This window comes from Balaenoptera borealis (assembly GCF_965194805.1).
Source record: "Balaenoptera borealis genome assembly, chromosome: 20".
Lineage (NCBI taxonomy): Eukaryota > Metazoa > Chordata > Mammalia > Artiodactyla > Balaenopteridae > Balaenoptera > Balaenoptera borealis.
The window spans coordinates 61,355,544-61,366,093 of NC_138879.1; the positions used below are offsets into that span (position 1 = coordinate 61,355,544).

The window sequence follows — 10,550 nt, forward strand, 5'->3', positions numbered from 1 at the left end:
ATAATAAGAACATTTAGACCTGACCATGTTCTGTGTACGCTAGGACTATGGGGACCTGGGTAGAGACCCGGCCTGGCCTCAGTACTGGGAAGCTCCGTGCCTGCATCTGAAGGTCAGTGCTTAGATGTCTGGGGTCTGGAGCTGAGGTGGGCTTGTCTACGTAACAGCCTCTCTTCTGAGTGTGGTGACCTGGTCCTCCCAAGGGTCAGTGCTATGGTCGGGGCCTTAGTCTTAATCCCTGCAAGGTTCACCTTCCCTGGGGCTCGTGGAGAATCCTCAGGAGGGCTACCTGGCAATAATTCCAATTTACCAGCACGTGCATGGTGCGTAGGGAGGCAGGGTTAGCTGGTGAATTGATTGCAGGGCACGCAGATCGGGCAAAAGGCCGATGGGTGACAGCTGAGGCTGCTGCTGAGCTCTCCTTCCAGTCTACCGTCCCTACTCAGCAGAGTCCAGAGCTGCCCCTCGGCTTTCAGCCCTGCTGTCCTGTGAGTTTTCTCAACATGTAAGTGAGACGAGAAAGGACTGAGCCTGCCAGCACCAGGGTCGTGTGTTCAACTCTAGCATGAAAGCTTTAAAAACAGTTAAAATCACACAGAACCAAAGTGAGAAGAGGAGGACTTCTCTGGGACAAGTGTGGGGAGAGGAGACCCACCTTACACTTCTTTTGCCATCCCAGGAGGTCCCAGGAACCCAGCTTGTTTCCACATTAGGGGAGCAACCAGCAGAGCCATGGTGTCCTGACCAAGGAGACGTGTGACCCCAGGTGCAGGGTCTGGGGAGGTGAGGTCATCCTGGTGAGTGTGGACCTGTGACCCCAGGTGGGGGGGGTCTGGGGAGGTGGGGTCACCTGTTGAGTGAGAACGTGTGACTTTAGGTGCAGGGTCTGGGGAGGTGGGTCACCCTGGTGAGTGTGGATGTGTGACCCCAGGTATAGGGTGCGGGGACTGTGTGGGTCTCACCACACCTGCATGGGTCAGGATCACATGTACGGGGAGACCGCATATGCGCTCTTTGCCTGCAGTGTGTCCTGTCCCCTTTGAGATTTCCAACCTCTGCATTAAGGGTGTTGCCCTGATTAACCTGTGGTTCCTTTTCTTCTCTTAATCTTGTCACAATCATATGAGGTCAGACATGCTTGAGTGGGTTACTGCTCTGTGTTCTGGTGAGTGACAACACTTGGTGGTATCATATTAATATCATACCATATCATATGTCTAATATATGGGGGTTACCACTGCCTGGGTCCCCCTGGACAGAGGTCAGGTGAGCACAGACTAGCCCCCCCCCTAAGAATGGTCTCCCACGTGCTCCGTGAGGGTACCATGATGGCCCGTCAGGTGGGGGACTATGTTTGGGCCTCCGACAATTGTGATGAAAGGGAGTCGAAATGGAATCTCAATTAACAAGACATCATTTTAAGAATTTATTTTAAGTGAAATAAAACACTCGTCACATACCCTTTACCGTCATCACCATTTTAAGCTCACGTTTCTGAGGCATCAGATATACTCACCTTCTCGTGGAGCCATCACCACCATCCCTAGAGCTTTTCATCTTGTAAAACCAAACTTCCACAACCATGAAAGTCTCACTCCCCATTCCCTCCCACTGCCCCTGGCACCGATACCCACTTCAGTCACTGAGTTGTCGACTCCAGGGCCCCCATGGGGGTGGAATCCTGCAGTGTTTGCTGACGGGTCATTTTGGAAGAGCTGACTTCCAGTCTGAAGCTCTGCCTGTTTGCCTCTGAAGAATCTGCATTTAAGGAGAGGGTGTATGAGGAAGGGGGTGTATGAGGGACAAAGGTGTCCGGGGTGCAGGTGAGCCAGGACCTGACCAGCTGCCTGTTGGGTCCTCTGGTCCCATCTCTTGGTCTGTGCCTCATCTGCATCCTCACTGTCCCCGCTGGCACCCCTGGGGTGTTGTTGTCTGAGTGGGATTCCCCTGGTGCCCCTGCTCTCCTCCCCTCCTCCTGCTGGTTGGGGAGGGAACTGCTTGCTGTGTGCTCTCTACTCCTGAGGCAGGAAGGACCCTGTAGCATGGACCTGCAGAGTGTGGGGTGTGGTCCCAAGAGCATGGGGCCCACATAGGACCCAACATCGGGGCGTGACAAGCGCTAGGGCTGCCTCATCACTGACAAGCAATGTTGCCCAGATCCTGCTCGGGAGGGTGTGGTGGGTGGTCTGGGACCCTAGAGGCCCCATTCCTATCCTGGAGCTTGGAGAGTGCATCCCCATGGGCTCCAGATTCACCCCATATCTCAGCCATATCCCTCTGTCCTGTCTTTGAACTCAGGAAAACGAGCTCTCTTGTCCACAACATAGGCCTGGTCCTGTTGGTATTAGGATTCTTTAAGTTAGGCGTCCTAGGATAGCAGCTCTTTTTAGGCCTAAGAAGGAACAGCTCAGGAGTGTACACCAATTTCAGATGAAACTAATATTCAATGACTATCTCTAACTACTCGGTTGTTGACTTCTATTAGTCATTATTCTCCTGGTTTTAGCTCTGATGTGGGGATTACAGAGGAGTCAACATTTAAATCTTCATAATCTGTGTATTTGTAGCTTCAGTATCATTACTGACCCATAGTTTTTTATGGTTTGGGAAGAGTTATTGATTTCATGTATCATGTAAAGGATTCACAATGATGATAGGGCAATTAAGATTACAATAGTGGCTGGTAAATTGTTCAAATTTTCTCTACCTGTGCATCTATTGTATGTATATGAGGTAGTTTAGTTGTCAATATTAGTGAAATAATATAGAGGACTAGAGAACTTATTTTAAAAATAACTATTAATGTGTGATGATGAAAATGTAAAAGTTCTTCCATAATCGGTGATGTTGCATCTTGAGAGCCTAGAAGAAATTGATACGCCTTTTGATAGACAGGAATTTAGCCTATGATTTAACTGTGACAAAGTTACATCACTTTTAAATTTTATCTCATTTATTGAGAAAGACATAATTGTTATGGTGTTGGCTTGAAACTGGTTGAAAAGGACTTGAGTCCTTCCTTATTTTACATTTACATAGGTAGGATCTTGAAACATAGGATATGGTGAAGGACATTCGTGTAACCATTCTAGGTTAGGAGTAGCAGTTTCCACTGTTAAGACTTCTTGTTTAGACGCAAATGCTTTTCAAAGTATGAAGATTATTAGCATTACTGCTGCTACTGAGTTGAATGAGCCTGAAGACAAAATATTTCATGTTGTGTGTGCCTCAGGGTGCTCAGACTAACGTAGTGACATCCCTGAGAGGCCGAGAAAGTGCTGCAGGAAGTCATATTTACTACTACAGATATACTTGTGAAGTGAGTTTTTGCTCATGCTGAGTTAACTGTATAACCTGAGAATAGTGGGAATCAGTGTAGGAAGCCTCCTATAATAGTGAAGACAGCTCCCATGGACATTAGGTCATGGAAGTGTGCTACTACATAGTATGTATCCTGGAGGACAATGTCCGGGGATGAGTTGGCTAAGATGATTCCTGTCAAACCACCTACTATAAAAAGAAAAACTAAAGCCTGAAACTCATAATATAGTGGGAGGTCACATAATATTACCTCCGTGAACAGATGTTAACTAGGGACTTCCCTGGTGATGCAGTGGTTAAGAATTCGCCTGCCGGGCCAAGGCTGAGGCAGCTGCTGGGGTTGCTCATGGAGCCAGAGAAGGAAAGGACCAGGAGGACCCCCAAGAAGGGTAGGAAGAGGAGGCGAGTCCCGAATAAGCTGGTCGGGGCGTCTGAGGTGATGAGAGACCGTTGGGATCTTGAGGAGAGGCAGCAGCCCGAGGCCAAGAAAGCCCGCTTATCTACCATTTTATTTGCTGGAAACCGTGAAATAACTCATGGTCAGCTATGTGAATTGCTGAAGCCTGCAGTTCTGGGCAAATTCCGTGTTCCTAAACCTAGCGGGTGCCAGCTTTTTCACCAAAACCACCTGAACAACGTGGTGGTTTTTATACTGCAGGGAATGAGTCAGCTACACTTTTACAGGTTCTATTTGGAGTTTGGGTTTCTCCGAAAGGCATTCAGACACAAGTTCTGCTTGCCTCCCCCATCATCTGATTTCCTAGCTGATATCATTGGGCTGCAAAAGAAACAAATAATTGGGGATCTGCCTAAAGAAATGGAAGGGTCTTTACCTTCTTCCAGCTCAAAAGTCAGCATCAACCTGCAGAATGACCCCATCGTTCAAAAGTATGGCTCTAAGAAAGTAAGCTTGACCAGATGCCTTCTCACAAAGGAGGAAATGAAAACATATCCCTTTCCATTACAAGGTTTTCCTGACTGCGAAAACTTTGTGCCTACAAAATGTTGTGGTTCTATAACCGACAACAGTCCTCTCTTTGGGCTTGACTGTGAAGTGTGCCTGACATCCAAGGGGCGAGAACTAACACGCATCTCATTGGTTGCTGAAGGAGGCGCTGTGTTATGGATGAACTTGTTAAACCTGACAACAAGATTGTGGACTACCTCACCAGTTTCTCAGGAATCACAAAGAAGATTCTTAACCCAGTGACAACCACACTCAAAGATGTACAGAGACAGTTAAAAGCACTGCTTCCTCCCGACGCTGTGTTAGTGGGCCACTCCTTAGACTTAGATCTCAGAGCACTGAAAATGATACATCCGTATGTTATTGATACATCATTGCTTTATGTCAGAGAGCAGGGCAGAAGATTTAAGCTCAAGTTCTTAGCCAAAGTTATTTTGGGGAAGGGTATACAGTGTCCAGATTGGTTTGGTCATGATGCCACAGAAGATGCTAGAACAGCCCTTGAATTGGCTCGGTATTTCCTCAAATATGGCCCAAAGAAGATTGCAGAACTAAATCTGGAGGCACTAGCTAGTCACCAAGAACTAGAAGCAGCAGGCCTAGAGACGAAAAATACAGCAGAAGTAGTTCAGCAGCTAAACACAAATGTTTTAGAATGCTGGGACTCAATGGGCCAGAAGCTCCTTGACTCGGGAGGCAGATGCTACTGAACTTTCTTCTTCCAAAAACTGTCAAACTATTAAGTGCCTTTCAAATAAAGAGGTTCTTGAGCAGGCTAGAGTGGAAATCCCCCTGTTTACCTTCAGCATCGTGCAGTTCTCTTTTGAACCCTTTCCACCCAACCTCACTGAGGAGATGAGCAAAAGAATGAGGATCAAGTGGATGGAGATGTCAACTGTCTATGCTGGGCCATTTAGCAAAAATTGAAACCTTAGAGCTCTGAAGAGGCTGTTTAAGAGTTTTGGTCCAGTCCGGTCAGTGACTCTTATTCTTGAAACCCATCAGCCACATCTCTGTATACAATACGAAATCCTGGAAGGTGCCCAGCTGGCCATAGAGTCTTTGGATGGCATCCTGGTAGAAGGTACCTGCATCAAGAAGGTACCTGCATCCTGGTAGAAGGTACCTGCATCAAGGTGCAGAGGCCTGTGACAGAGCTCACCCTTGATTGTGACATCCTTGTGAATGAGCTGGAACAAGATTCTGAGAACCAAGCTACTATATACCTGTCTGGAGTGAGTGAAACCTTCAAGGAACACCTGTTGCAACAGTCCAGCCTCTTCCTGGGCCTGGAAGCTGTGATCTTGCCTAAAGATCTTAAAAATGGAAAGCAGAAAAAATACTGTTTCTTGAGATTCAAAACTTTTGGCAGTGCCCAGAGGGCCCTTGGCATTCTCACAGGCAAGAACTGGAAGCTGAAAGGCAGGCATGCCCTAACCCCCAGGCACCTCCATTCATGGCTCAGGGGCTTACCTCCTGAATCAAGGCCCCCAGGGCTTTGTGTCATACCTCCCCCCTCGGAGCAGGAGACCTTGCAGATGGTGAAGGTGGACCACCCAAAGATAGCAGCCTGGCGCTGGGGCAGGAAGATAGGAAAGCTCTACCACAGCCTGTGCCCAGGCACCCTCTGCCTCATCCTGCTGCCAGGAACTGAGAGCACTCATGGATCGCTCTCTGGCCTAGGACTGATGGGAATAAAAGATGAAGAGGAAAGCAACAGCCCAAACAAGTGTTTGTGAGTCTGCCCACCATTTTCCATGTGCCATTTCTTAATCCCTCGTGGGCAATAGCAGAGAATTTGGTCAGGCTGCAGGCACTCCAGAGGCTGCCAGACCTCTATATAGTAGACAGTCTGTGGAAACATTGTACCAGCTTAAGGAGTCTAGTCCATTTATATGAAATGTACAAATTTTCAATAAATGTCTAAAATTCAGACATTCCTCATCTTAAGACAAGGTGAGGGGAGGAAAAAAAAAAAAGAATTCGCCTGCCAATACAGGGGATACGGGTTCGAGCCCTCGTCTGGGAAGATCCCACATGCCACGGAGCAAAAAGCCCGTGCGCCACAACTACTGAGCCTGCCCTCTAGAGCCCGTGCGCCACAACTACTGAGCCTGCCCTCTAGAGCCCGCGAGCCACAACTACTGAAGCCCACGCACCTAGAGGCCGTGTTCTGCAGCAAGAGAAGCCACCTCAATGAGCAGCCCGCACACCACGACGAAGGTAGCTCCTGCTCACCACAACCAGAGAAAGCTGGCGCGCAGCAATGAAGACCCAACGCAACCAAAAAAAAAAAAAAATTAAAAAAGAGTCGCTAATCAGCTAGATACTTTTACTCCTGTAGGGATAGAAGTAATTACGGTAGCTGAAGCAAAGTATGCTCCTGAGTCGACAGCTATCCCTATGGTAAACCTATGATGGGCCCACAAGAGAACTCCTAAAAAGCCAGTGGACATGACTCAAACTATTCCCAAATAGCTGAAAGGCAGTTTTTGTCCTAAATAGTATGTAATGATATGTGAGATTATAACAAACCCTGGTAGGCCATGAATACAGACTTCAGGGTGACCAAAGAATCAAAACAGGTGTTGGTATAGGATTCGGTCTCCTCCTGCAGGGTCAAAGAAAGTAGTGTTTAGATTTCTATCTCTTAACAGTATGGCAATTCTGGCTGCTCGGGCTGAGATTGGTAATTATAGTAATATGGCTATAGTTGGGGAAGATTAAACAAATAATGGTGTTTGGTATTGGGATATGACTGCTGGTTTTGGATTAAAGACTATAGTAATACAAGAAATAGCACGAAGAACTGAAGAGACACCTGCTAAATGTAAGGAGAAAACGGTTAGGTCGACAGAGGCTCCTGCATGGGCCAGATTGCAGGCTAGAGCTGAATATACGGTTCCACTTGTACCAGAACCAGCTTCTACTATTGGTGATATGAGTAGGAGTAAGAATGATGGGGGAAGTAGTCAAAAGTTTATATGATTTATTTGGGGAAATGTTACCTCAGGTGCCCCAGTTATTAGTGGCCCAAGTCAGTTTTCAAACCCTGCAATCATAGTGGGTACAACTATAAAGAAAATTATTACAAGTGCAGGGACTGTTATGACTACCTTACAGATTTGGGCATCTCCAAGTAGCGCTCCAGGTCAGCATAGCTCAGCCAGGATTAATATACTCAAGGTGCTGCCTGCTACTCCAGCTCAAGCACCGAACAGTAAATATAAAATGCCGATATCTTTGTGATTTGTTGAAAATAATCAGCAGTGTATGAACAGAGGTAAAGTGACTGAGCTAGCATTTGACTGTAAACCTCAAGACAGAGATTGAGACCTCTGCTCTTGTCCCGTCCAGCTGCGGATCTAGATGGGGCCAATGCAGGTTTCATGACAGCCCCTGAACGCATTTTGTAACAGTTTCTCCCTGTGTGTTGCTTTTGTAGTTTATGTTTATAATGGGGTGCAGCTGCTTTTCAGTGCTGTCTTTCTTGCTGCTGCACATCCACTCGATTCACTTACAGAGAGACATCCATAAATTCTTTTTCAGATTCTTACTGGTCGTATATATTCTTTGCCGGTGACTAGAGTGTGCTGAGTCCAGTTCTTTGAGCTACAGAGTAGGTCTTGTCGATTGCTTATTTGGTCTTTGGAACAGTATCTGTGTTAATTTCAACCCTCTGGTTTATGCCTCACCCCACCCCACCTTTCCCCTTTAGCAGCCATAAGTTTGTTTTCTAAATGTGTGACTCTGTTTGTTTTGTAACTTAGTTCATGTGTAGCCATTTTTAGATTCCACCTGTAAGTGATATCTTATGCTAAGTGTCTTTTTGTGTCTGACTTATGTCACTTAGAATGATCGTACCTGAGTCCACCTGAGTTGCTGCAACTGGCCTTATTTCATTGATTTCATGGCTGAGTAATATTCCATTGTACATATCTTCTTTATCCATTTTTTCCTTCCAAGGACTTTTATATTGTTTCCAAGTCGAGGCTCCTGCAAAAGGGCTGCATTAATAGTTGAAGTGCCTGTGTCCTATGGATTTATGGTTATCCCGAGATATACACCCAGGAGTGGAAGTGCCGTATGCTCTGTAGCTCTGTCTTTTTTAATTAATGTTTTTTGCCTGCGTTGGGTCTTTGTTATTGCTCGTGGGCTTTCTCTAGTTGCAGCAAGTTGGGGCTACTCTTTGTTGAAGTGCATGGGCTTCTCATTGCAGTGGCTTCTCTTCTTGCAGAGCACGGGCCCTAGGTGTCGGGCTTCAGTAGTTGTGGCTCATGGGCTCTAGAGCACAGGCTCAGTAGTTGTGGCGCATGGGCTTAGCTGCTCCACGGCATGTGTTATCTTTCCGGACCAGGGCTCGAACCCGTGTCCTCTGCATTGGCAGTTGGATTCTTAACCACTGCGCCACCAGGGAAGTCACTATAGCTCTATTTTTTAGAATTTTTAGGAAACATCATACCCTTCTCCAGTGTGGCTGTTAGCAATTGACATTCCCACCATCAGCGTAGCAGGGTTCCATTTTCTCCACATCATCTCCTCCATTTCTTGTTTTTACACTTTGTGAGGATGGCCATTCTGACTGGGGCAAAGTGATACATCTTTGTAGTGTTGATTTGTATTTCCCGCATGTTTGGTTGGCACAAGGGCGTATGGATTTCACCTGTACGCCCTTTTTGGCAAACTGAATTGTAGGCAATGTTGAGCAGCTTTCATGTGCTTTAACGGCGAGTCCAATCTACCTCTTGCAATCCGGTTCCTGCAATTTTGCCTTGTTTCCAAGTCCTTTTCAATTACTTACCCCAAGACATTTTCCCACCATAGTTGTCATTCACAACCCTGCAGGCGTTGTGGATTGCAGTCCCCCTGAACACCTGTCTTCAACTTGTTTCTGGAACTGGCCACAGAGTGGCAGGATTGCTTTAAGCCCCATTCTGGTTGTTACAGGGGCAGCCTGAGCCTTTGGGAAATTCCTCTTCCTGATTGGAAATTAGAGTGGCATGTGCTGTCCAAGCACGTAGAGCTTGTTTCTCATTCTTTCCCCGCTTCCCCTTCATCCTCTGGACAAATTCCAAGCCGTGCACGACCGGCTGTTGAGTGTGCTGACTTCCCCAGGTGGGGAGATTCTAAGGAAAGAGGCTGGAGCGGGGACCCCTCCCCCAGGACATGTGGAGATAAGGTGACTTTTCCAAACTCTTCCCGCCCATCCGGGCCCCCATCCTCTGGGGTTCTGTCCGGACACTGCGAGGTTTCCAGCGGTGCGGGGCTCTGGCGCCGCCCTGCAGGGAGCAGCCCTGCTACCCGCGCCTACAGCGCCGCCTGCTGGTCTCTCCGTCCTCCCATCAGGCACAGTCTTCACCTTCCCCGCTGCCTCGGATGGTCCCTCTCCACAGTCCTGTGATCAGCCCCTCCTCCCCACCGCCATCACCCCCAGCTCCACAGCCCTCGTCCAGCCTCGGGGATGACCCAGGACTGGGCTCCCCGGCTGCCCACCCTTGGTCTGTGGCCTCAGTCCACCTGTGCAGACAGGTGAGGATCCCCTCCAGATGCTCCCAGCGCTTCACCCCTACATCCTCCGCGGGGTCGGCCCATGTCCTGTCAGGATGTTCCACCCTCACCAAGCCCCCAAGTACATGCCAAGGGCAGGCATCAGGCCTGCTGCATGCACTGCTGTGCGTCCTGCTGTATACACAGGCATGACCCTGCCCCAGGGGGCAGGAAAGGCAGCTCTACCTCGGGACGTGGGGAGAGGGGCTGACCACAGGATGGACGTCAGCTCTCGGCTCACCAGGCAAGGGCAGCCGGGTTCTCATTCCTTGGACCCTTTCTCACCTAGCCGGACCATGACCCGGCTTTGTTCCCACCCACATTGTCCCTCCATTGGCCTCGCTCTTGGGAGCAGAGCAGGACAGTGTGGTCAGCGGTCACAGGCTGGGACACACACACACTGGCTGACCCGCGTGCACCCATGCTGACCACACGGAATGGGCACTGCACCAGGGCCTGTGCAGTGTGGGTTCACCTGCCCACAGAGAGGCCGGGCCACTGTCCTGGCTCCAGAGGTCACCTTGAGTCTGACGGGAGTGTCCGTGCTCCGTGGGCCTCGCTCCAGGCTGGCCTGTGCTCACGGCGTGATACACGGTGGGGCTTCCTGAGTTGCCCCCGGGGGCTGGAGGCCAAGGTCAGGCACATGGTGGTCCCCACATTGACGTGACAGACCCCAATAAACCCTGCACTTCAGGACTCAGGTGGGCTTCCCTGG

At 48.8% G+C, this 10,550-nt stretch overlaps 1 pseudogene across 1 annotated transcript; it reads left to right on the forward strand.

Annotated features, from left to right (window-relative positions):
* The first annotated feature begins 3,653 nt into the window (after nt 1–3,653).
* Nucleotides 3,654–6,256, forward strand: LOC309618915 (RNA exonuclease 5-like; annotated as a pseudogene). The gene is made up of 2 exons (XR_014249857.1): nt 3,654–5,372; nt 5,411–6,256. The product of XR_014249857.1 is annotated as an RNA exonuclease 5-like (transcript).
* The last annotated feature ends 4,294 nt before the right edge of the window (nt 6,257–10,550 follow it).